This window comes from Bactrocera tryoni, chromosome 3 (genome assembly GCF_016617805.1).
Source record: "Bactrocera tryoni isolate S06 chromosome 3, CSIRO_BtryS06_freeze2, whole genome shotgun sequence".
Taxonomy (NCBI): domain Eukaryota; kingdom Metazoa; phylum Arthropoda; class Insecta; order Diptera; family Tephritidae; genus Bactrocera; species Bactrocera tryoni.
In genome coordinates this window covers 87,088,068-87,115,786 of record NC_052501.1, presented here as the reverse complement: position 1 = coordinate 87,115,786, position 27,719 = coordinate 87,088,068, and the positions used below count along the sequence as shown (strand labels likewise).

Below are 27,719 nucleotides of genomic sequence, written 5' to 3'. Positions count from 1 at the left end.
GCCGGCCATCCCTTTGCACCACAGTCACAGCTGTAGTCTGCGTTTGGCTGCTCCAACTTCATGTGGTAATGACAGGATTGGTTACTGCACAAGCTGAAGGCTGTTCCAGTGGAAGACTTGGCTAATTGGTATTTCATCTGTTTGCTGCTTCCGTGTCCAGGAATAAAATGAAAAAAATTAAATGATACCACAAAAGGCGTGAGCATCCAAACTTGGTTTATTTCCCTTGCCAAACGATTCCGCTACGTCAGCCCTTAAATATACACATTTTGTTATTTTGATATGAACTCCCTTATAGCCTCTTATTGTTTTTGGTTGTCCAAAAAGTAGGCGGCATTGCGTTGCCCAGAGAGACCGTTAAAGAGTTATGTATGCATAAGCTAGCCACTAGAATGCTAAAAGCGTCTGAAAAAAGTTATAATAAATAACTGTAAATTAAAAATTACGATTTTAAGTAGATTTTAGTTTGTGAGCGGAAAAATGTATTTTTATTCTCCCTTCACTTTTAAATTCTATGCGGCTATGAAAGGCTGAGCAATTATCGTCATCGTTTGTAATGCTTTCGGGCATGTTGTAATTACTTTTTTATCCACTCAATTCTCTGGGTCACTTTTGTTTGGCTTACTTCCTTTGTCTAGCTTCGTTTCTGTATGCTTTCCGCTTTGCTTTCTGTTTGTCTTGTAAGCTGTTTGTTCTCTCATTTAAAAATCCTTTTGCCTCTTCCAGTTGCTTTGTCCACTGGAGACATTTGTATATCCGCATTAGTTTGCTTCCTTTACGATACAGATGTTTTTAGGAGATTCATATAGTCATAATGTTATAAATTATAACGATCCGAAAACATAAGGTTGAGAATTGTAAAGGCGTGAATTCATTTTCGTATGTAATCCAACAAAAAATTTATTGAGCATGTGTAAAACTTCATAATTTTATGATTTTACGATACGTTCTAACAAGGTGGGAGTCCCCTAAGTAGGTGCAGCTGCAAACTAGGACTTTATGGTCATACCTAGATAAAAAGTTTGGAACTCGAAAGCGTAAACGTGTTAGAATGACATCATAATGAGTTAAGGTGAAATTTTAACGAAATTGCGGAAGCAATAACAATAACAAATGGCGGACTTATGCTCACGAGTTGATACGAGTACATACAATGTAGAAACGTTTGCGTAGGCACACTCGGGTGTTTACTTAATATCCAGCAATAAAACAAGTGTACTATAATTACTGCAAGAAGAACGAAAAAACTCTAAACGAAGTGCGAATTGAAAAATGTGCCAGAAGTGAGAAAAGAGTTCTGCAGAATTAACAAATTCGCAGACATAATATGCGGAACTTCGCAAGGAAACGCAAATAATGTAAAAGGGAAAGGTGAAGATACAACACAATACACTAGTAATGGAAATACACCTACAAGCAGCCAATTTGCAAACCATTTAATTTCCGCTTATTTATGTGAGTGCAGTAGACAGGAAAATCGAAATAGAGGAATAGCGTTGGAGGAGCTACTAAATATGTAGGCTCTAAGGCAGCTAACGTTTGGGTAATCGTCCTGGAGCAGTAACCAGCTGAGTTGTGAATGCAAGTTGACTCTCCAGATGCGTTGTGCTCTCTCCAAATACACACCCTTACATTTCAGAAATGAAATTTCGCTCCCATAACTAGAAAAATTCGCCTTAGTGGAATATAATCCCTGTGATATGTGCACATGTTCTGCTTTTATTTTATAAAATTCTTTTATTCTTAACGTTTATGTTGTTTTTTTTTTTTAAGTTTATGTACATACATAAGTTCTCGCATCTGTAAGCCCTCTAAATTGCATGTGCAGAGTTGCAGTGATGCAATGGCGAATACTAAGAACTCGTAGCTCGCCCAAAGAGGCCGGATGAAAACCCGACTTTGATAGAAGGGTGGCGATAGCACAGAGTATATATATAGTATATATATATATATATATATATAGTATATTCGTACATACATATATGTATGTGTATGTAGTACCATACATAGCTGAGGGTAGTGGTGTGATTGTGGCGGCTGTTGCTTTATGCCTTTTTATTCGCTCATTCATTCTTTCCCTCATTCACGGCTTCCATCTGTTCATTTCTCTGCGTGCACAGCGAACTTGTCTGACGACCTTGAGTGCTTTGCTGTTGTGTTTGTTGTGCATGTTGGACCAGTGCATAATAGTGTTAGTATGGGACGTTGACGACGTCCATGCAGGAGCCGCAGTGGCGGGCAGCCAGCCGAACCTTCACATTGGCATGCTTCCATCGTAATGACCATTACTCGCCTGTTTGGCAAACTATTCCGTACAAAAAGTAAATGGATGCGAACATGGATGTTGCAGCACAAATGAAAGGAACTTTTCTCTAATTTAGTAAATTTTAAATTTCATTTGCGAAAAAAATGCGGAAAATCGAAAACGGTCGTGAAAGGGTTAAGTTTGTGTGAATGGAAAAGTTTCGCCGACGGACGGCTGACAAAGACAAATTAATGCTACTACATACATACATATAAACAAGCACAGCATTCCGAAATGCACATGAATAGCTGGAAGAACTACGAAATCCACAAATTGTGATAAACAACAACTTTGCCAGAAAAAGTTGTAAAGTGTTCCTAATTAACATTTTAATTGCCATGACATATCGACAATACATATACATACATACATATGTATATCCTGAAAAAGAAATAACGAAGGCAAAATTAGATTGCTTTATTTCTTCTAATATGTTTTCTAATCATAAGCATTGTCACAAATAATTATCACACAATACTTTTGTACTTACATACATATGTACATATGGTATATACACGTATTGGATGTGCGCACATAATTTATACCGTTTCAATATTTAACTACGGCTTGACTGGCGCAACGCCACAAGAAGTAGAAATTACCTAAATAAAATATGTGCATACATATGTGTGTATATACGTATATATGAGCGCAAATGCACGTGTGTGTGAGGTCTCCACTTTTAAGCTAAAATTTGGTGATATAAGGTCATACATACATACACATACATATGTACTTCTGTAAGCACGCCGCTGCATCTGTGTATGTACTTGTACACATACTTAGGCAACACTTTGGGTCCACAATGGCGTTTTTCACTTTCGGTTATTTAATTTATGCAGAGCCTCCACAAACTATTCTAAATTCCATCAAGTAATTTTATATTCTCACACCCATGAATCCCAAACCTATGTATGTGTGTCTGTGTGTAAATACAATTGCATCAACAAAAGTTGTTTTTCGCAATGAAGACTCGTAAGCCGACTCACAGGTACGTTTGTGCTTATGTGTTGGTATGCATCATTTAAGCATGTTTCGGTGCCTCGTCTTGAAAATTAAACTTCATAAATTGTCAATAAATTGTTTAAATTACTCTTGTCAGCCCTAACTTTTTGAAATTCGTGAAGCGCTTTCTGCATTCTAGCTTAAGCTTGATTAACCTAAAAGTAAATTGATAAAGTTGCTGCAGCATATTGATTTCTGCGTTAATGATTAAATTAAAAATGAGCCTGCTGAGAATTTTGGCTCATACTAGAGACTTCAAATAAGTGTCAATGGCCGTTTTACTTATCAAAGCACCGAAACAATATTAGACCGTCGAAATAACAGTCCTTGACCGACTAAAATCCGGGTCTATTCCGGCATCGGGGGACCGGCTGTTGTGGGAATTGACACCTGGTAACTGTTGTATTTGTTAGCATCTGTGTAGGTCAAATCAAATGTTATGTTGATGTTGTTGTAGGGGCAGAAAACATTGCTGAGGTAATTTGTAGGATTGCTGCCAGTTTGACAGTCCTTGGCCGGATAAAAATCCGAGTCCGTTCCGATTATGACTGTCGAGGGAACGGTACAAATGGCCATCATAGTTTATGATAAGGTTTCCAAATCAAAATTATCATTTTTATGTAATATACATATATATATATAATAATTTTTATACCCTGAACAGGGTATATTAAGTTTGCTACGATGTTTGTAGGCAATTGAGAAGTAAAGTCCTCTCCCGACGAACAAAAAGCAAACTCTATAAGTCAATCATTATTCCCGTCCTGCTTAAGGTGCAGAAGCATTCGATGGAACAATGAGCTGTTTGAGATTTACGACAATATCGACATTGTTCAGCGAATTAAAAGATAGCGGCTACGCTGGCTAGACCATGTTGTCCGAATGGACTAAAACACTCCAGCTCTGAAAGTATTCGACGCAGTACCCGCCGGAAGAAGCAGAGGAAGAGGAAGACCTTCACTCCGTTGAAAAGACCAGGTGGAAAAAGATCTGGCTTCGCTTGGAATCTTCAATTGGCGCCACGTAGCGAAAAGAAGAAACGACTGGCGCGCTGTTGTTAACTCGGTTATAATCACGTAAGCGGTGTCTACGCCAGTAAAGAAGATTTAAAGCTTCGGTCGATTGGAAAAGTTCACCTTAACCTCACAAAAAATATAGACACCTATGTATGTATGTCTGTGGATTTTCAAGTAAGCACTGGAATTGCCGCTTACCTTATGCTTAAGTATAGACAAAGTGTGATAACAGCGGCTTTCTGTTGACGCCGCCGACGCTTCGGGCGATGTGGAAAGCGGAACTGCAGCGCGGTGGCGTTTTTGTTGTCTTTTGATTTCCCAAAAAAAGCAAGGTGAAGGAATTAAAAACAGCGATACGAAAAAGTAAAAGAGCACTTGACTTTTTGCCGTTGGTTGCTTATTTGTTTGTTGGTTGGTTGCTGGTTTGGGCTGTCTCGCTTCTGATTTGTTTTCTTTTCTGTTTCTGTTTTGTTTGCCATCAGGCGGTCGAGCAATAGGCTTGGGGACGTACTTATGTGTGTATTCAATTTTTAAAGCGCTCTTGTTTTCTGCTCATTTTCCTCGTTTGCCACAACAACAACAACTGTGCAACACTTAACTTTAGCATGACTTTTGTAATTTTTCCTTATTTTCATTTGCTGTAACGTATTGCCATTAGGGTGCATCTGTTGAGGCGGCAATTATTTATAACTGTAAAGTTTGTTGAACCGCCCGCCAAGCGAGCGCCCACTGCCTAATCTGGCGGCTTCGGGTTTGCTGCTCTCAAAGTGTTTGCCGCTCTTTGTTTATACAGATAGTTTACAACGGCGCAGACGTACATAGTGTATACTATGCGCTGCCCCTTTTGGCTTCGAAATTTGCTCATATGAATCACCGCTGATCGATTTCCACGCGTTGCGCACCACGAAAAGCAATATCTGCAAACATTTTCTATTAAATTAGTATCTTTTGCATTTTTCGTGTGCTGCTTTCGCGCATTCCGCACACTTATTTCATTGGGTTTCCATTTTATTCTTCGGCGTTTTCGGGCTGTTGGCAAATGCCTTTGGTTTTTACAATTTCTCAATTGCGGAAACTTATACAATTACCTTCCTCGTTCCAGCAACATGCAAGCCGCTCGCAACACCTCCTTTCCTTTTAATAAATATTTCAATGAAATAGGGCAAAATACCAACAGCAACAATAGCATGGTGTGGGAACGGTGGCATTTGAAAACACAAAGCGTAAATAAAAAATCGCCCGCGTTTTTCTTTTTTCCGAGGAAAAAATACACCTAAAGGTGGCTAGTATTGAAATCAGTGCAAAAAACACACACACTTAAAACAATGGAAAACCAAACTTGGTTCTAAAGAAAAATTGCCAAACAACAGTAGCAACAACAATCCGTTGGCTCACATTTTGTATTCCATTATCGCCTTCACAATTGCTGCTGTCACGTCATTTCATGCCGTTTTCGTCGCCTCTCGTTCCGCAAAATGCTCGCAATCGCGCTTTCGTAGCGACGACCTACGCGCCCCTTCCGCAGTTGAAACAAGCAATAAAAAGTAAGGAAAATTGTTGTGAAAATGTCAACTTCTCTATGTTGCGGCAACGTACAACGGCAACCACCAACAGTCCTTACGGGACCAGCTGTTACTGTTACTGTGCGCATCACAGACGGGAGGGATAAATTTCGCCGCGCATAACGAATTCTTCAATTATGCAATTTTCTATTTGCCGTTGTCGCCTTTTTCGGTGTCGCTTTCGGTTGCAGTTTCAGTTTCAATTTCGTCTTCGCTGTGGTCCGCGGCATGCCACCGCCTGCGTGTTGCTGGCGTGCAGCCATTACGCCGGAATGACCGAATTCCACGCTGCGACTGTAACATTCGAACAAAATATGTTTTCCTAAAAGTTTTACGCTGCCGAAATGCCGCAATCTTTTATGCAAAATGCGGGCATTTGCTGCGGGTTAAACGGCGAAGCACAAATTTGCGGCAATTCCAATTGACACATTCATAAATTTCACATTTCTCAAGTTTAAATGTAGATTTTTCAGAAGCAAGGGAAAAATAAAACTTACTTTGGTGCAGCTGGAGAAGTGTAAACTTTATTTCAAGCTCCAATCTTTTGACTTTTATGGCGTCAAGATTTAAGTGTCTATAAGAAGATAAAGTCCTCTCTCCACGAACAAAAACCAAATTCTATAAGCCACTCATTATTCCCGTCTTGCTATAAGGTGCAGAGACGTGGACGATGACATCAAATGATAAGTCGACGTTGCGAGTTTTCGAGAGAAAGGTTCTGCAAAAGATTTATGGTCCTTTGCGCGTTGGCCACGGCGAATATCGCATTCGATGGAACGATGACGTCCGATCTAGAAGTACTGTATTTAGTACTGTAGTATTTGTATGATTTTCTGAAACTGCCAAAGCTCCTGCGGATCTTGAGAGCCCTTCCAGTAAGACTTCAAGCAAACAGGTTGCATACCAGTGCGAACAAGCCTAACTGCTTCTGAAAACCTCCGTGTTTCTCTGGCCGTTGAGTGCGAAAATGGAGGACGTTGCTGAAACAGACAATTGGGAAGTTCGGACTGTGCGCATTTGCCAGTCAGAAACGGAAATTACATAAGTTTTTGTGTAGCGACTTTGGCGTTCGAGCCGCAAAGAAAGGCAAACTTTTGTTGCCGAAAATTTGTGTAAATTTTAAAGTATGTCTGTATGTGTGTGTGTGAATGTAGGCGTGACTGTGAATCTGCACGTGTGTATGTGGCTCCATCTATGGTAGTTACGCAAAGTTATCTAATAATTTTCTAGCTAACACACACACACACACACATAAGCGTGCTTTCACTGACTCGTACGTCTATGCAGAGGCAAGTCTTTTGAGTATGGTGGGGGGGGTTGATTTTTTGGACGCTTTAAGTAGGCACTGGGCTTCCGCACTTTGATGAGGCGCTCCATAAAGAATGAAATAATCCGCTTAGGCCTCCGAACAATTCCTCGTCCTTTTAGCGCCTACTCCATTCGATAGCGTATTTGTGCCGAGCTTTGCGCCAATGTTGCCAGTTTGTTGAAATAATATTAGTTGGCTGCCGGTCGCCCTGTGGAACAATTAAAGTGATTATTCTGAACTCGCAAATGGAACTTCCGTAATAAGAAAGTAAGTTTATAATTGAAATTTACATTTACTAGTGAAACATATTTTTTCTTACTCATTTCGTTTGGCAGCACCATCACTGTTAGTTGATTAGTTCGTTTGGTTTGGTTTGGTTTGCCTATTTGTTCGCCGCCTGCAATAACCGTTGTTCATTATTAACGGAATGGCCAAACTGATGGCGCCACTTAACTTTGGGCGACGCGCTTCGTTCCAGTGTCGAGTGGGGGACGAGCGATTCGTTGGCGTCAAAGTGCTGATGGCGAATCCGACACAGCAACACATGAACCGAAATGGCTCAAAGCATATGTACACATGCATATATGTATGTATGTATGTATGGGTGTTGTATGACTGTGCGGCTGTGGGCTGCGATTTCGTCGTTCGATTTTTCTGTTTATTGTTTCGTCAAGTTTACGAATTTGCATACGATTATTGATTCATTGTATATGTGTTGTGCTACTTACCCACTTGTTGTTTTTGTTGTTGTTTTCACTTTTCACGACTCACACACGCACCTTTCTATGGATTCTCGCATGTTCGCAATCGATGGAATTATACCAATTGTAAAAATCGCTGTCAGGTATCGTAATTCGCTCTCAAGTGCGGCCACTTTTTGATTTCAGTTATTTAATAGTGTCATATTATATATTAGAGGTATAATATAAGGATGAGACGAAATGAAAGTTTTGTTTAATGAATTTTAAGTTTTGATTTTTATATCTGTTCAGGGTATATGAAGTTTTCCACAAAGCTGCGTCGATTTAGCCTAGTCCGTCTCATTGTCCGCTTCTCTGTCCTTCTGTTTGTCTATTCAGTTAACTAGTCCCTTAGTTTTTGATATCTCGATATGAAATTCCTTCCTCCCAAGAAGCTATTCCTTTGTCAATTACTGAACGATCAAAATTATATTCTTGTATCGAAAACTGTTTTACAAGGTTTGTCCTGAAAGTAATAGGAATGATTTTTTTTCCGTCGCGACTATACTTCGGAGCGTGCGCGCACCGACTGGCTTCGGTAGAGGGCGTTCCTTGCTAACGAAAGAGCGGCTGGTCAGATGTCTCCGAGCACCTGGAGAGTCAGGACAAACATTTTCGCGTGACGTGTTTTTGTGAGAGGTGCAAGCCGAGAATGCAGCGCTTATTAGAGCAGAGGTACGTGATTAAATTTTGTTTGAAACTCGGTAAATCTGCGATAGAGTCGTTTGATATTATCAAGTAGGCTTACCCAGATGTCGTTTTAGCAAAAAGTGGTGTGTTTCGGTGGCACCAGGCTTTTTTGGAGGGCCGGGAAGAGGTTGCTGATGAAGACCGGAAGAATGAGCAAATCCAAAGTGAAAACGATGCTCAGTGCCTTTTTTGACATCAAGGGCAGCGTCCATCATGAATTTGTTCCTCCTTGACAAACCGTCAACCTCAAGTTTTACATGGAAGTCCTCAGGAGACCGAAACCCGGGTCAATCGGGTCCAACAAAACTTCGCAGACGATTGACCCCCAGGACTTTTGTTTGTTTTCTTGCCCGAAAAGGTCGATGAAAGGCCAACATTTTGAGACGACAGAGGGGATCCAAGCAACATGCAGCTCGGATCTCAAGGCTATTCCGGAGAATGCCTTCCGTGACGCCTTCAATGCTTGGAAATCGCGGAGTCAGCGCTGCATCGACGGAGAAGAAGCCTATTTTGAAAGTTTTTAAAGAATTGTAACGATTGGACAAAGCCTGTATCTTGAAATGAATTCCGCTTAATATGTTTGGTGTAATATTAATTTTTCTCTACGGAATTCAATTACTTTCTTTTTAACGCTGGTACTGCGAACATCGAATGCAATCGCCCCAACGCTCCTCTTTCTCTATTAGTAAAGCTATCAGCGCAACTAAGTTGCTCAACTATTGCACCCCCGTCTGCAAATAGTTTAATTGATGGCAACAATGTTTTTAATTGACGTAACTGCGTTGCATAAAGCGCAATTTTTGATTTATTTCCGCAGCGAAGTCTGCTCGGCGCTTCATATCCCAGTTTTATTCGCCCTGAAAGAATTTAAAACAATTTTGCCAGCGACGAGCATGAACCAGGACGGAGCAGCACGCTTGCCATTGCATAATGTGCTTCCCTGAACTTACGCGCACACAAACGTACACCGTGTGTGTGTGTGTGGGCGTTAGTAGTAATCAAAACTTTTGCTCCTCGTTAGCATGAACATGAAATATGCATGTGTTGGTGTGCTTGAAAAAAAGCGGCGAAAAATAAAATTATGCTCATATCACATATGCATGTATGCATGTATATGTGTGTCGGTAGAGTGTGGGCGGTGGCTCTGCTGGCACACGGTAACTGATGCCCTGCGTGGAAATCCAACATAATGGAATTAAAGTGTTCCTATTCAACGTTGTTGTACGAAAGTTTTCTCCTATGCAGCGCAAAATTTCAATTGTTTTATGGCAGTGTGTTGGTGGCTGTTGTGTTGCTGCCAATTTGGAGATCCATAAAATGTTTTTGGTGTTTATCGCTTTGCTGTTGTGTGGCAAGAGTCCTTGAGGCAATTACTGCATTTCGAATTAATTCACTTTTAAGTGTAAATGTCTACTGTTTTCTATAAATATGTAATTGTGTATGTGTGTGTGTGTGTGCATCGCTGCTTAACAATTGCTAATGAAGCAAATGTTTTCGATTCGATTCTATTCAATGAAGTAAATGTGTTTTTATTGTTTTGTTTTTATTTGAAAATTCACACACACACACAAATAAACAGAGAAACGAGAATAAAGTCAGCTGCATGAATATTTGAATATGCCATGTAAATAGAACGTAAAATATTAATCAAATTGAAAGAGGCGCGTGCAAAGTGTGTCCTGCGTTGCGTATACGCCGTGGAGTGCCATTCGATTGAGTGGTTTGCTTAGCTGATTTTGATTATTAATTGAAAGCGAAAAGCTTTTAGCGCAAAATTTTCTTTAATTTAGTGCTTTCATATACTTAATATTCTTTTATTTTCGCCATGATTATGAAACCATCGCGTTTTATGCAATTTTAACGCTTGTGAAAATAACGTGATTGTGGCCGTATCCAGCCAGTCGCTGGTCATTTGTCTGCATTAAAAAGTAAATTTTGAATATATATTTTGCAATTTCAATCTGCTCTTTTTCGTTATCTATTTTCATTTATATACATACATACATACATGTATACATATATAGAGAGAAGTGTGAGTGTATTGGCTCATTGCTGTTTTATCTGGCAATAAATTACATTTTAAGCTGCTTTAACTGCCATTGCTCGCCACACACGCCGCTGTGATCAGTAGATAGCAAGCAGTGAGCGTTGAGCCGGCGGCTAACGGGGCTGACGGGGCCTACGCTCATCAAATTTAAGCCATTTTAAATTGACAACAAAGTGTGCAAATGTTTGCGAAAATTCCACAAAAACAATAACAACACCATGCACATCAAGTAACCCAATGAAAGCAAAGTGTTTTACTGCGCTCACTATTCTACCTTACGGTTGCTATTAAAACAACAACCACACTAAAGCCAGCAGCATGTCGGCGCTGACTGGCAACCGATCTCCATATTTTACACGAGAATCTGAAAGGGATTAAACTAGTACCAGCAGACGCTGCAACGACGACGACAACACAGCGCCAATGCTGCAACTGGCGAGAGGGGCGAGCGGTGGGGGCGCTATTTAGTATGTGTATGAGACATGTGGATCGTCGAAGTGGGGGGGGAGGCAAATGGTTATAGGTGCTTGTGGAATGCTTTGAATTGCATTTTCTACATTTTCCGCAGACTCAGGGATTTTCATGCGAAAATACACGAATTCATGAGTCAAGGCGGCAGGCACAACAATAGCAACAGCGGCGCGCAGCGTTAGCCAATTAAATATACAAAGTATTAAAAATGTAATTACCAAAGTTACGCTATTCCATTGTAAGCCTAGCGTACACAAACAAAACAACAACAACAAACGATGACTGTGAAAATGAACACACAACAACATGGCAACTAAAGCGTACGTGAAACAAATGGTTGAAACTGCAAAACAAAAGCGAAAACTGGCAAAAAACAAAGGAAAAAAGAACAATAACAACAACAGCGCAATCGGAAACAGTAAAGTGCCAGCAATGACAGTTGTGCAATACTTCACACTTAGTACAATAAATATTCTTACCGAAATTTAAAATGTATGAACCAGCTCGTATGTGCGTATGTGTGGGTGTATGTCAGCTGAACACGTTCAATCGTTTATATTTGGTAGTAACGGTCAGTAGTAGGAAAACTTAGTAGAAAACGCTTTCTTGCGTGAGGGAGAGTAAGCGTGTTAAGTGTCTATGTCGTCTATCAGTCATTGGGGTGCAAGCGGACTAGCATGTCATTCTACGGTGTTCTTCAAATAGTGATTATAAATAAGTATATTGCCAACTCTTTCCTGTGCTAACTGCACCGCGCAGAACTTCCGAAGACGCTGCAAGCCAGTTTAATTTAAAAAGTGGTTACGTGAGGAGTAAACTGACAGGTGCAATGTAACACTTTGACACTCACCTTCTCTCTCTTATCTCAAATTTTTCTGATTAAATTGTATGTATATTTGCAAGAAACTTTCGCATATGAACGATGACACATCGGAGTGCGTGGCCGTTGGTGGGCCATTATGTCAGCTTTGTGGTTGCTGTTGGTTACGCGTTAATCGCTTTGCTCATTACTGTATTTTTTCCTCATCACCGGCAGTTTTATATGCCACAATGCAGATTATAAACTAGAACTTTCGCATGTATGCGAATAAAATGCTTTTTTCTGATATATTTTTCGACGGCTGAAACGATTGTGTTGGCCATTCCATTCTTTGCCTACTTTGGCATAACATTCTGATGATTTCAAGCACTAATAATAATAAGATTTATTGAAAAAATAATTTTGATTAATTTTGTTGTGCCAATCACGCTTTACGCTCATCCGTATTTGAGTACTGCCCACAGTGGATTTGGCCGCTGCCAGTTCCACATTTTATACCGCGAAGTCAAATTGTTCAACTCGTTGCTTAATAAACAGTGATAAAATGAAAACAGAAAGCAAAAATGAAATTGAACACATTTTCGAAAGTACCTACACATACACATACACAAGCAAAAACATTAAAGGAAGTGCTCAATGCCAGTGCAAAAGTAATTGAATAATAAAAAGAAAAGAGCCGATTAAATGAAGGAGGTTCGGTAGTAAATAAATAAAAGGGAATAATTAATTGTGGAAATACTTTCAAAAAATTCTCGTTGAGTAGTTCACAAAATCTAATAATGAAGAATTTACTCCTAAGAATTCAAACTTTTTCGTTTTTTAAAAAATGTCTCATTTAGGCCCTCTCCCCCGGAGAGTTGTGCGTTATTCCCTCCAGGTGTGCCATGCTCTTGAGCACCGCTCAGGTTTTCGAAAGCGGTTAAATCTTCAATGAAAACACAAGACTGACAGTAGTCCTATTACCTCTGTGTGGCGCAAACTTGAGACATTAAGTTGCATAAATAATATGTACACATGCATAAGAAAGCTCCGCTTGACTGACTTTCGGTAGCCGAGGCAGCCATCCGAAGAGAACATCAGACGCGCTTCGACAACAGAAATGCCAAGCGATTGAGGGTATGATGTGTCGCCATACAGTTCGAATGTTTCTTGTTTTTTGTGCCATTACCCGCCAGCGCATATCTGTAAACGTTGAAGCACATAATCAGTTTTTACTAATTGCGCCCATGCATACATATATACATACATACATACATACGTACGTACGTCTTATATGTACATCGATACATATGCTGTGTGTAGTGGAACTCCAGCTGTTCTGGCTCGAGCGAACAAAGGTGGGTTCAACTGCGCAGTCCAAAGTTTGCGACGTGTTTATGTTCTTCCAGTCGGTTGGCTTTATTGTCATTGACGTGCGCTTCGATAGACATAAGAATTATGTATGTGGATACATATTACATACATGTGTCTTTGTCTGTACTCTTCAGTCTCATGCAAATTGCTTAATTATCCGCTTTAGCTTGTACTCATGTATAAGTGTATACTCTTGTACCTTCGCGTGGTTCTAGCTCTATAAGATTGCGCTTACTTGCCTCCATTTATCGTAGCTAGCGGAGTTTGACTTGCCTTCTTTAAATCACTCTCTCACTTCTCTCAAGCCCACACAGAATTATGTTCACTTTATTCCACTCATGAAATATTGAAAATATTCTCATTAATTTCAATTTACATACATATGTGCATAATTTATTATTCCACACCACATTCACTACTTCTCATTAAAGTACATATTTCCTTTGAGAAATTATGCCATTGCTCTCTACGCATTCGCGACATTCTCAAGCCAATTTTACGACTGGTTTTCAGCACCTCACTTTCAAACCTTTAACTAATTGATCTCTTTTTTGTACGATTATCAGCTCCTCAAGGTAAGGGATGTGGGTACTGGGGTGTGTTTTCTAGGGAGTTTATATTTATGAATATTTTTGCAATTAGACAAAACGGTTCACCAATTTGATCGAGTTAGTGATATTTATTTAAAGAAGTAGCCTCTTCGTTTGATGAGAATCGCCGGTAACACAATGTAACTGATAAGTGCTGCTACATCTCAAGCTAGATCAGGTCATTGAGTTATCTTTATGAACTATCCTTTCAACGTTCTTCCGTTTGGACTGGCTGCTAGAATGTAGGGTAGAATATTGGTTGCGTATACTCGTACTGACAAGTCATGAGTCTATCGAAAGGAAAGGAATAAGCTCTGTAAAAAACCCTGGTCTCGATAAAGACCATAATTTAAAGAGAGTTTCTTACGACACACATTTTGGCACACATTTTGAAAGTCGTAAGAAGGTAGGTTCTACTTTTCACTCTCCTAGTATCCAACTCTATTTCGCTGCTCGCGCTGAGTTCGCCCCATTGAAGATGGGAACATTTCAATTAACCTCCGCTAATCCCGTTGCTTTATTCGCTGTTATGGTGAGGCCGCATGTTACTCAGAACGCAACGGTAATTGTTATGTGTACATGGGCGAGAACTTACTATACACACGCATGATATGTGCCGACGACCTAAAAGCCAGCGCTTGTGGTCCAACAATTTGTTGACTGCAGAACGTAACCAAACCAAACCAAACAAAAAACGAAAAAAATAAACAAATTTTCAACCGTTAGTTATGGGTTTGCGCATGTACTTGTTGTCGAGTGGGTAATACCTTCTTTATTTATGTCTACGTTCACAGTTGTGCCGTTAATAATATTTATTTTCGTTTCTGTTTTCACAGTTGTCACTGTTATTGTTGTTGTTATCATTATGGCAATTCACTTTGTGACCAAACGTTGCCGGCCGTGCGTGAGCGCGGGTTTTTGTGACACATATGTGTATTCGTGCTACATACGACCCGGCAGGAAATGCACTTGCTAATTCGGAAATGACTGGACTCTAATATATTAAGCCACAAAATACTTCGGGTGACTTTTCTTCGTGAGAGCAAGTGAATTCGGAGAAGAAGCTTCATTACTCGGTATAATTCTTTAAAAACATCTATAATTTCGATATAATTGCTTTAGAGAAGCAGGCAGAGAAATGACCCATCAAAGGCAGCTATGATGGGTCATTTCTCTGCCTGCTTCTACTGTCTTCTTAAAAATTTACTTGTGAAAGCAACAACAAAGTTATAGAAACAAGAGATTATGCGGATACCTCATTAAAGTGGTATAACTTCTATCTTCAAAGTTTTGTTTTGCATATTTTAGGTCACCTTTACTATTGTGAATGGTTCAAACGCGTGGTACGCATTTCTTTTTTTTAACATAAAACACGAATTAAATTATAATATTTTGTGGAATACTACAATAAATGGTTAAAGCAATATTTTTAAACATAAAAAAAAAATAATTTCGCCTTAGAAAAAGAATCATAACACTAGCGCAGGGTTGCATCACAAGTGTTGCCTCTTTGTTAGAGCTATATCAGATGTATAATTTGTTTGAATCGCTGGAGCATAACGTTTGGCGAATTCAAGACAGCCACTATGCCCTACTCTTAGCGACTACTGAAGTACGCAGACTGTACAGCATAGGATATGAGTTTTCCTACAGGGATTGTGTTTATGCGAAGTACGGCACTGTGCATAAAATGAGGTGCTTAGCCCGCTGATTAAACATTTGCACAACTCCAAATGCCCTATCTCACACATTGCGTCACACCTTGTTCTTTGCTTAGGCCTCGTTTGTAGCTCAGCATTTATTTCAGATAAATTCCAGTCATAAAAAAGCAGCACTAATTTCATTTCAAGACTTATGCTTAGCTTTGGTGCGAGATAAGTGCTGGTGAATCAGTAGAGTTCTGTGACCCTAAGCGTGTAATTGTCGTCCTTAGATACTCCCGATAGACCGACTGTCTGCTCGCTTATAAAAAATGGCGCATAAACAGTGGTAATGAACTCTAATGAGGGCACAGCCATAGCAAGTTACCATATTAACAACAAATAAGAGAATCACTTCCATAGCAAGCAGTTCATTGCCATTATTGGCATTCGGTTAATCGCCCACTGCAGGTAAGACTCGGTGAATTCAACTGGGATCGGGTAGACGTGCAGATGGAGTCATTTAAGCCAGTGTCTGCGCCAGTCGAATATTTTGAATGCTCTTTGGAACTTACCATAATCTAGTAAAGACTGTGAACAAACGGAAAAAAGGTGAGCGAAAAGGAAAATAGCGAGAAAAAGAGAAAGATGTGTGAAAAACACAATGGTCGATAGATTTTCAGCGCATTACACACTTTGTTTTGAACAACGAAAACTGCAGTTGCTTCTGTGCTCTCACACTGGCCTACCCCCATTGCAACAGGCGCATGTAATTCAAAAAGTGGTGTAGCGTGTGTTTGCTAGTGCTCGTGTAAGGCTACACGGTGCAATTGCAACTCATTTTTATAAACTTGTACTAACGCATTTTACATGCCCTTAAATTGTGTACATATCTACATCTGTTGGTACGTGCCCCTGAGGGTGTGTATGTGTATGCGGCAGAAACACGATTTTGAAAACATACTCATGCCCTGGCATATGTGCTGTGATGAGTGAATTAACGGTGAACCACCCACACTTGCCACCACCGCCAACGGCAGCTGTGGCAACAGACTGACTACCACGCCACATTCTGGGTGTTTGGGTGTGAGAGCGTACGCCAAAGTGGGTCAAGGTCAAGTAGTCATCCAGCTTGCGCTTGCTCACTCACCAGTGCTGCTTCGTCAGTCAATTTGACGGCCTCAGTGCATGGATGTACACTCGACCGGTGTTGCGACGGCCGAAGAGCTCGCCTCCCATATGTACTTTCTTGTATAAGCTTACATATGTACATATATGTAAGTATATGGTATGTATGTGGCCCACGTATAGGTCTGGTCTTTTAGTTTTCGTACGTGCTCTCACATGTGCTGACCTTACGTGTTTCGTAACGTTTGTTTTTATTAAAAATTCCGTGTTGTCTTCAGCTTCGGTTCCCGTAGAAAAATTGTTATTTCTATATTTCTTTAAATTCATATTAAGGTGAGGACAATTTATGTAATTCATCGCATTCACAGTAGTTATGATCATTAAAAATTTTTTTTTTCATTAAAAAATTTTCTATAATAAGAAAAGCCCCAACTTGCAGTCAATTCCGAACGAAAGACATGCTTTTATGACAGCTTTTTTGATAATTCTTGAAATAAGTTCAAGCAAGCTTTTAGGGGGGTTTATCTCTGTTAAATTTTCTGACCACTTCCACAAAATAGCAAAAACCACACAAACGGTCTAAATGATCCTGGCGGAATGTGACATTTTTGCCAAACTGTTTTTATAAAATTTATATTTATCACAAATATTTACGAGTTGGCAATAACGCTCGACTGCCTGCTGGTGAACTAATATGCTTAACCCCCTTACCGCTGCAGTCATGCTTTGAGTGCTTTTTACTTGTTTTTTTTTTTAATTTTCGTCTGAGCGAAAAAAATTTGTCTATACTTTTTCATTTGGTCGCTCCGTTTGAGCGTTTAAAATTTAATAGTCTTGCTGTTTGTCTGTCCATCCCTAGATTGTGTGTGTGTGTATGCCTTCCAACCGGAAATTACCAGGAAATTCAGGAATATTTTTGTTCTGTGTGAAAGCTCAATGTTGACTATCCTTTTTATTATTTTTTCATTACTGCGCCTGCTTCTACAATATTTTACCTGCCGTGATTTTGCAAATTGCAATTTGGTATATTAGATTTGGCTGAAAATCGCCCTCAACCTCAACCCACTTGCTGCTGTCTGAGAGTGAGTTTAGTTGAAGTGACTCGCTGCATTGTGTGAGTGTATGGCTGCCACTTAGCAAAAAGCTTTCATTTTAAGCCTCCTCTGAGGATCCCAATAAAATTACGTTTTATTTGAATAATGGTTTTTCTCTCACTACCGCACAGGAAAGTTAGCATAAATTGCTCAGAAAGCGATAATAAAATCTGAAAATGTTTACCTACAAAATATTCCGACCAAAGCTTACTATTTTTAAACCAAAAAACAAGCGTAATGGTTTTCGCTGATGACATAAGCGACTCGATACATGAGCTAATAGAAAACGTTTCAGCTTTCTCACAGCTTCTTTGCCAATAAATGTCGTGGCCTTAGTTCCTCAAGCGCGCTTTACAAAATCCTACTTTTACATGTAAACTCTTCAGCTCTGTTATGCTCCCTAACCTCTATTAAATGATCCAGTAAAATCATGCTTTCTGTCCACATCGATTGTTATTTATGCAAATAAGTAACTGTCCTATATATGTACATAAGTATATGCATGCATGTATGTATGTGTGTGTGTACTTACTGCTTTTGTGATTAATGGGCTCTATTGTCTGTCTCTGTTAGTAGCCCATTTATCCACTCTTAGTTGGTTAACTTTCCGTTTTTATAACGCCCAATTTCTCTCGTTCTGCATTCGTTTTTCCTTTCGCTTTCATTTTGCATTCGTTCTTCTTCTTCATGGTTGCACGTACAGTTATCGGTTGCATGTTGCAATTAGCAATTGAAACTGTCTTTTCAATCCCCCGTGCTACAGTGTTCCTTGTGTGCTTCGTGTGCCTTTGTGTGCTCGTACGTGGGTGTATCTGCCTGTGTGTGGTTATGTATTACCAGCTAGAGCTGAAGTCATTCTTTGTAAACACTCGGTGTACAGGGTGTACAGAGGCGAGACACACTTGTCTTTGTAGCTTCTTGGCTGTGCGTGTTTGTGTGTGTGTGTACTGTTCTCAATAAAAGCGCTTTGTGTTCTGCTAATTATGATGTTTGACCCCTTTTCTGCGATGACCTCATGTAGCTGCCTCTGTTGTGCTTTGTTTCGCTCCCCCAATGTAAGTCCGCATAATTTATGCCCGTCAATGTGCTGTTGTGTTCGCTTGCGTCAGTTTCAGAGGCTTTTAGGGCAGAAATCGTAAGTGTTTGTCATCATCGATTACAACAGCCTGTACATTGCACTGGTTTTTAAGATCGATTGTGATACCATGTCGCTCAATAAGAGCTTCGCTCCACTCTGCTCACTGCCATCACGTTGAAAACAATTTTTATGTGTATCTTCTTCGCCTTTTCTTGCAAATTGTCGATTTATTAATTTCGCCTCTCGTCGTCTCCGTTTTGTTTTACGCATGAAAATTATGAAAATTGTGGGTTCAGTTTCCGGAAAGTTTTCCGCACGCTCTCCGCCCCCTGCTAATTGCAATGTGATTTATTTGCGTGTTCGCTTTAGGCGTTGGACATTGATTTCTGATTAATCTGTTTAAGGCTACATAAAATGTCATCCTGCGCTAAAATTCTTACTGATTCATTTACTAACTGTCACCTTTTTAACGGCCGCATTCTGATTGCTCTGGTTGGGCGAATCTCTGTCCTTTTATAGGCGAATGTCGTGGCGCAGATAAATGTACAATTATTTATAAATTACATGCGGTTTCTTTTTGTTGCGAAGAAGCTCCAAAATGCGCAAGTTGCTTTCATTGAAATTAATTTCGTGAACCCACAATATTTACAGCAAAATTTCTGTGGTCGCCAGCAGTTTTCTACTCCCACTCGTTGCTCAGCTTAAGTTGCGTGTGCTGATGCTCTTCTTGTGTAATAATTCTGCAGCAACAAATGCCGAGGTTCATCGAACATTCGCGTGGTTAGAACTCCAAGCCACTAATTTGATTTATTCACTTTGTGAAGTTGAGTTTCGTCTGCTGAATGCAGTTAAGAACTCAAGCCGAAGCCATTCAACTAAGTACTGAGTTTGCCGCTAACTCTCTCCCTCGCTCTTCTTTTCATCAGCAACTTGCGACTGTGCTACAAGAACTTACAGGGTATGTTCGGAAAGTCGTAGCACTGAGTCGATTTCAAAGCATTGAAGACGTCCCGGAAGGCATTCTCCGGAATAGCCTTGAGAGCCGAGGCAAGGAAATAAACAAAAGTCCGGGGGGCCACATCTGGGCTGTATGGCGGCTGCGGAAGCATTGTGATGCCGGTTTTGGTTAAGTAGCTGTTCACAAGAAAGGCGGTGTGAACCGTGAAAGGCGATTGACCCTTCGTTCGAGTCTCTTGAGGACGTAAAACTTGGTGTTAACGGTTTGTCCAGCAGAAACAAAATCATGGTGAACGATGCCTTTCACGTCAAAAAAAGGCAATGATGTCTCCCAGCACGGTCTTCATCAGCGACCTCTTCCCGGGCCTCAAAAATGGTTTGGTGCCACCGAAGCACACCACTTCTTGCCAAAGTAACATCTGTGTAAGCCTGCATGATCATATCAAACGTCTCTGTCGCAGATATATCGAGTTTCACCCAGAATTTAATCGCGTACCTCTGCTCTAACGAACGCTACATTTTCGGCTTGCACCTCTCAAAGAAACACCTCGCGCGAAAAGGTTTGTCCTGACTCTCCAGGTGCTCGGAGACAACTCACCAGCCGCTCGTTCGTTAGCTAGGAACGCCCTCTACCGAATCCATTCGTGCGCGCACGCTCCGAAGTACAGTCGCGGCGCGAAAAATAGTTCAATATATCGAAATACCCTTAAAGCACTTTTTTACTGCATCACAAATAATTAAAGGCTTCACGGACAAAACGACAAAAACTTCACTGACCTGCTCCCCATAATGACTCAACTCTGCTTATTAGTATGCAGATTTCAACTTGTGAGTGTGTGTGGCCGCCAGCAAACAACACAGGACATTGCCGGTTATAATTAAAATACACAGATGGCGAAGTTACGGACTGACCGCCAACCAAACGCCCGCTTCCAGCTTGAGGGAACTAAAATAGCGTTCTGCATTTCTTTTGCATGAAATTGAAAAATGCGCTAAAAAGCCAAACCAAAAGGAAGTAAGAAATAGTAAAGGGAAAAGAAAATCACTGCACCCAGGCGTCGACGGTGGCAACTTCAGGATGATGAACTCTCGACTTTCAGGAAAAAGCAAACAAAAAAGGCTTTGAAACCGACCACCCTTTTGTTGTTGTTTTTCTTTGGCATTTTCCGTTGTTTATTTCGCCCGCAAGTGGCGACGCAAGTCCTGCATGTCGGCTGTCTGTCTATGTGTCTCTTTGTCTCCGCTGCCACCGCTAGCATCTACTGCGTTGCAGAGCCTTTCCTTCTTTCTTCCTTTGTTGTCTGGCGGTACCCACAACCCCTACTGTATATACCGCATTTTATTGTTTCGTTGCTTTGTTTTGCCTTTGGTGGGCGTTGTTGCTGTGCACATACGCACACACACACTGTCGACAGAAAGTGTTATGATGTGGTGCAAATGTAATTAAAAGAGACACTTTGTATTGCGGGTCCAAGTCGCTCGGCGTGTCAACTAAGCTTCACTTGCAGCAAAATTAAATAAATTGGCAGCATATTTGTTGGTCTTCAACAGACATATACCATATACATATATATTGTGTATATATGCAACAGATCAACTGCCTTGCTCAGCTGCACTACCGTTGTGTTGCAAGTACGCATATTGCATTGCATTCGGTTGTTTGCCATAGTGTCTGCACTGCATGCAGGTTGATGAGCGAGTCCGTTTTTGGTTGCAATGTATGCGCAGGAGTCCTTTGCGGTTTTTCACCTTCGATCAACTATATCTCTTGGAGTGAATGGAATCGGAAAACACAGGTTTTTATGGTCGATTTCTGTGCCAGAGACACAGTGTTGGCAGGTTAGGGAACTATATAAAACTAGTAAACATTTACAACCACAAAGTATAGACAATCAATTGAAAAGATATGTATGTAAAGCCCGTTACTGTCGCAAAATTCTATTAAGTGGTTTACTTCTCTTATGGTTCTATGAGGTTTGCAAGGCGAGGAGGGTTAACCTCTATGCTTTACTGTTTTTCAATTTACTTTCAAGTGCATTAAATTTGTGCGGCCACACGTCCAAAATGATTCTTTATTCAGCTGTGTAACAATAAATATTTGTAAGCCAATGGGCTGAGCAGAAATCGTTTACTTTTGTTATTGGCTTTTGAATTTATTCCTAATCTACATTTTATTTATTTGAGCAAATGCCTTTGTGCATTCAAAACACCCTTTATCTATTGCCTTTGGTGATTTGGGAGCTCAATAAAAAGGTTACTCATACGCCATGGCGCTCATATTTCCCTGACTGTCGCTTGCTACACCCACATACATATGTATGCATATTTAACACCGTCAGCAATCTCAAAAATCTGTCGACTTTATTTATTGCCTTACGTACCGCACTCACACGCACTCACATGCACACAAATCACGTGGGGCGCCGAAATTTATAGTTTCAACATATAAACTTGTCGCTTAAAGATTTAAAAAAGGCTTATCCATTGTGCTGATCCCCAGGCAATACCAATATATCGCTCGCAATTTTCTTCGTTGCTGTCCATTATGTTATTGTTTTTGTTGCTCCTTTTGCGTTTGTTTGGGCTTTACGATGTAATGTGCTTGCCATTTTTAACTCGATTTTGATCGTCAATTTATTTTCGTTTTACGCCATCAGTGTGTGCTTTGGTGCTTTCTTAACAAATAGACGTCTCGTAAAATATCAATAACAGGCAATAGCCTATGAGTTCAATATGGTCCGTTGGCACTTCCAACCACAGCTGCAAACAAAGCAAACTGGCAGTCCTTTATAGGAGTTTGCTGTTGTTGGAGAGCCGCATACACGCAAATATAAGTGTGTATACATGCTAGTGTGTCCAGACATGCCTGAGATGTGCCTGTGTTCATACTTCCCAATTTAATTGACATTTTTCCTGTTTCCGTTCGGTCATCATCATCAGCGCACGTCGAGGCACGAAACACGAGACTTGCGTTTGCGGGGTGTATTAAACGTTGAACGGGTTTCGTGTGAGTTTATTTAGCGGTTTACCGAAGGTGTTAGGCTCACAACGCTGAGTCAGTTTGATTATCATTCATACGTTTTATACTTTTGACTTCTGACTCCTGACTTTATTACCTTTGATCGCGTGTCGGAGACAACGTTTTAAGTGCAATCATTGTTTAAATACCTGTATCTATCGTTGCAGGCCATCAGATTCCTTTTTCCACCGTTGAAAAAGTCTTTTCGTATTTCTAATCAAACTTCAACTCATTTTTTTATATTTATAATGAACTTTAATGAACCAAATATGTACCATTTTGGCCAACCACTTTTTGCCATTTTTTCGCTTGAGACATTACTCCATCAATGTAAAACTTTTCTGGTTTCTCGGCGGAAAACTACGACAAGTAAATTTTACAGGCTTCTGAAGCCAACTTTACTCCACTAAGGAAGTTCTGCATTGACCAAAACAAATGGTAGTCCGATGGTACAAGGTCAGGGCTATATGGTGGATGCTTCAAAACTTTCCAGTCAAGCTGTCCCAGATTTTGCCGAGTCATCAAAGATGTGAGTGGTTTAGCGTTGTCCTGATGCAAGACTACGGCCTTTCTGTTTATCAGTTCTGGCCGTTTTTTCGATTGCTTACTTCAATCTCATCAGTTGTTGACAGTAAAATGTAGAATTCATCTTTGGACCAGGCTGGAGCAGCTCATAGTATAACCTGTCGAGGCGTAAATCCTGGCCTTGCAATCATTTGTTGAGCTTCACCACGCTTGAACTGTGATCTTTTTCGCACGTTATTGTCGTATTTGATTCACTTTTCGTCTCCTGTTACCATTCACTTCAGAAATAGTTTAATTACATTTCGTTTCAGCAAAAAATCGCAGATGTTAATTCGGTCCATTAAATTTTTCACAGACAATTCATTTGGTACCCAAACATGAAGCTTCCTTTTGTAGCCAGCCAGCCTGCAATGGTTCAAAACCGTTTGATGATGAATGTTAAGTTCCTTAGCAATGCCATGGCCTTAGCAATGCCATGGCGGTCCTGGTCAATCTTTTCCATACTTTCATCGACTTTTTCAACGATAGGTCGACCAGAGCTTCATAATTTTCACTCATTTTTGAACAGCTATTCAACTATATTTTTTTTTTATTAAATGAAGCTTAAAATCTCACCTTTCCAACACTTATGGTATGACACATTGTGATTGTTAGCACTGGAGATATACGACAACGGCATCTATTGACAAAATACGAAAAGACTTTTGCGACTGCCCAATATTTTTCGAAATATATTTTAAAGTCGATTGTCTTAATATTTTTTTTCTACTTTCTAGGTAATTGAATGATTAACAGCACACCCATGGCTTCTAACTCTGAACTTTTGAAAGTAATCAAACCAATTATAGCAGGTAAGACACAATTTCATTCTTCGGGCTGCCCTTTCATGAAAGCATAATAAATTTAACGGAATCATAATTCAAAGCCAAACTTAAAAACTTTCTCTAAATAAACCAAATTTAGTTTCTGTGCTCTGAACTAAAGCATTCTTGGCTTGGAAGTAAATTTTATTTGATGTTAACAGATAATCACCCTCAACTGATTCCTTATGTGCGCATTTTGCACTAATGTGCATTGGCAATGCGTCCCGAGTCCTTAATTTGCCAACTATTTATAATAATGGGAACACTACTGGTGCATGCTGTTGGCCGCTTACCCTCCCCCTTCATTCCACACCATCAGTGCCTTGTCGTGCACTTGCCTCCACTTCATTTCTGCTGGATGCATTTGCTTGTTGTTTCCACTCATTTAACTTGGATTCCACTCTGCCCGCATTCGCATTATTAGCGAACAAGCAGGTAACGTCGCTGGCGAATCTATGCTAAACCGCATGCACTGCAGCACACCGCCTCACCTCGGCGCCGCCAACCTGGCATGTTGTCTAGGCGGATACAACACATTGCGCCGTGCAATTACGGTTACGGCGATGTTGCGAAATTGTGCCAATTTCCGACACAAATAAAAACGGTCCACTACTCCGTGGCAGCGTCTCGCCGCCAATCCGTCAATATGGTGGATATCGAGTATGGAGTTGGAGATGAAGTTGCGCGCCCACAAGCGCTGCCTTAGTCTGTGCATAGTGAGCGTTGGTCTCTGCTGCTTCACCGGCTCACTCTCAACAAGGATATTTGCGCTGATGGCACTGCTGGAAAACAATGGGGGAACGCAGCGTGCATTGCGGCTCATCACTTGAGAAAAAATCATGAAAATCATAAATAGTAGAATGTAAAAATCGCAGTTTGAATTACATTTCCAGCGCTGGCGTAAATCTGTGAAGCATATTTTATTCGTGCGCAAGCGGTTGGCTGGGTAGCTCAGCGCACCGTCTCACCGTTAGATTGCTGTTGGATCGCTGCCGAAGTGCTTGCGGTTCGCGGTGGTCCTAGCGCTGTTTTTGTTGTTACATTTCGTATGCAAATCCTAATTTATTATGCGACAGCTACACTTGTAAGGATCGCTCTCGGGCAGCAATCCGCTTTGCAAATATTCCCACTCGGCAATGGAGTGTTTCATAAATCGTTGCTTACAATTTCATGCTGGATGACATTGTCCGTAGTCTTTCAGATACGTTTCGTTCCTTTTTTACAATTTCCTGTCGTTTGCTCTTCGCGTTCCTTTGCTTGGGGCGCTGTTTCGGCGTTTTCGCATACATTTCTGACTTCTCCTGCTGGCGCTTAGCGCGGTCGTGCCGTCGTACCGCCGTGCTCTTCAATTAAATGCAGCGTATACAAATGCAAGTACTGCCACTATTTAGAATTTGTAGTTGCAGTATCCACAGTTCAGCCTCATTGAGCATTCCTCCTAAGAGGGCTTTTATGCGCATATTCTTTATGTTATTTTTACATAACTTAAATTATTCTAGCGAAACTCCCTCCTTTCCGTGTCAGCTTTTCCGCTTTCGCTTCTATGTGGTATTCTTTCTATTACTCCTGCATTCAGTTATTCTTGTTTTTGCTGTGGACCGCTGTAGGGGCAATCAGCAACGTGCTGCACTCGGTCCAGCTCCTCGTTAGCTAAATTAATTTCTTGGCTTTCTGTGATTTTTTCGCCAGTCCGCAGAGACTTTTTACCCGTTTCGCGCAAAAATACAAATCGACCGAAGCGCTGTTAAGGAAATATGCACAAGATTTTATTATAATTAAATTGTTAAATTTATGGCAAGAAAGTGGTAGAAAGCAACAGAAGAAGCAGTTGGAAGCAAAGAAAACATGAAAAATGTCGACTAAAGCTCTTTGTTCGATTCCGAATAGATTCTGCAAACATACTTTTTTGCAGACACAGTGGCTAAGATTTTGTGGGTAGGTGTCTCCTTCTTCGTGCAAGTTTAGAGCTCCACTATTTGCCAATTATTTCAGCTAATTCAATTATAAATCCATATTAAAACATTTTTCCAATTCTTCGTTGGATTTGAAGCTTTTCCATAACGAAGTACGAATATAATCATATAATCGTAGACATAGTCACTGGCTCTTTTCAGCTATATCTGCCATGAGCACACACGAAATGAGTCTACGTGCTTACCCTCTACTCCACATTCGCTTATCACAAGTCTTTCATCTTCTATTCCCGAGCGTGCGCCCACCAAACTCGTATGTTCACTCTGTTTACACTAATCTGTCTGTACTTACATATCTTTACGAGCCAATTGAGACGCGCGCCAACGCTCACACGCACACAAGCATACGCGGTGTGAGTGTGTTAGTAATTTGCCTTGCTTTGCCACCATTGACAACGTTTGCATTTACATACATATGTACATTTGCACACATCTACCCTCGCGCCTCGAGTTGCTTTCACGGCTCCGTCGGCCATCCTATGATTCGTTTTGAGAGCATATTGTGTGCTCGAAAAGTTTTTGGCTGTGCTTTTCGTTGCTGCCACAGTCAAGCGCATGAAATATTTCAAACATATTAACATGCACACATACACGCGGAAGCATATGCCGTGACAAACACACCAACACACTCGCAGGTTTGCATACAATCTTGCATTCATACATTTTTTGTAGACCGGCTGCTGCCAGGTCCTTGGCTGTGGTCCGCTTGGAGAAGCGCCAATTGAATAAAGCGAGCGAAATCAATTGCCAGCGCAGGCTCACACATGTGTGCTGGGTAAGCGGCGGCTGAGCATGAAGACGCGCTGTCTGTCAATCGTAACCTTCAAAGCCGCCGCCTTCGTCTCTGTCTTTCTCTGTCTCAGTTTCGCGCGGTTGTGTTGATGAAGCCTCTACAAGAAAGTTTGCACTTTGACTAGGTTTTATCGCCGTTTTTGCGCCCATATTTTGTCGAAGTTATTTAAACTTTTGCTAAATTGAATTCTATTACACATACCAATATTGAAATTGGTAATCGGCGGCGCATGCTAGATGCACCAATTGCAGGGCAAACCCGGTGAGGGGCGAGCTCAGCTCACTTATGCTACTCATCAAATATTGGCGTACACACATGCTCTTGTACCAAGCTTCTTCCTCCTTCCTCCTGCTTGAAGCGCCTCAATTGCGGCAATGTTCTAATAAGAGGCAGCATGTTTCATTTAAATTTATGTGCGGAGCGTCTTGTATATTTCCAGTTGCATTGCTTTTATACTTCGCATATGTGTAATTTTATCTTGCTCCAAAGTATTTTTCTCGCTTTCCTCCTTCCTCAACATTGATCAGCTTTTGGCTCCAACTCCCTTTGGTTTTGCCTTGCTTTTGATTTTGTATAATTCTCCTGATGGTCGAAAAATATCTACTATGTATGGCAGAGGCCAAAGCAATAGCCTGTAATTCATAAAATATTGCAGACTGTGCCTTTATCTAACTTCTTCCTCATTCTTGCAAAATGCCTGCCACACACAACTTTATGTTCTTTCCCTTTATACGCGAAGTG

At 40.6% G+C, this 27,719-nt stretch overlaps 1 protein-coding gene across 11 annotated transcripts in view; it reads left to right on the top strand.

The window, feature by feature from the left end:
* Positions 1-27,719, top strand: part of LOC120773084 (mitogen-activated protein kinase kinase kinase kinase 5) — an 82,403-nt gene that overhangs the window by 2,564 nt on the left and 52,120 nt on the right. The gene's annotated exons all lie outside the window — the stretch shown is intronic.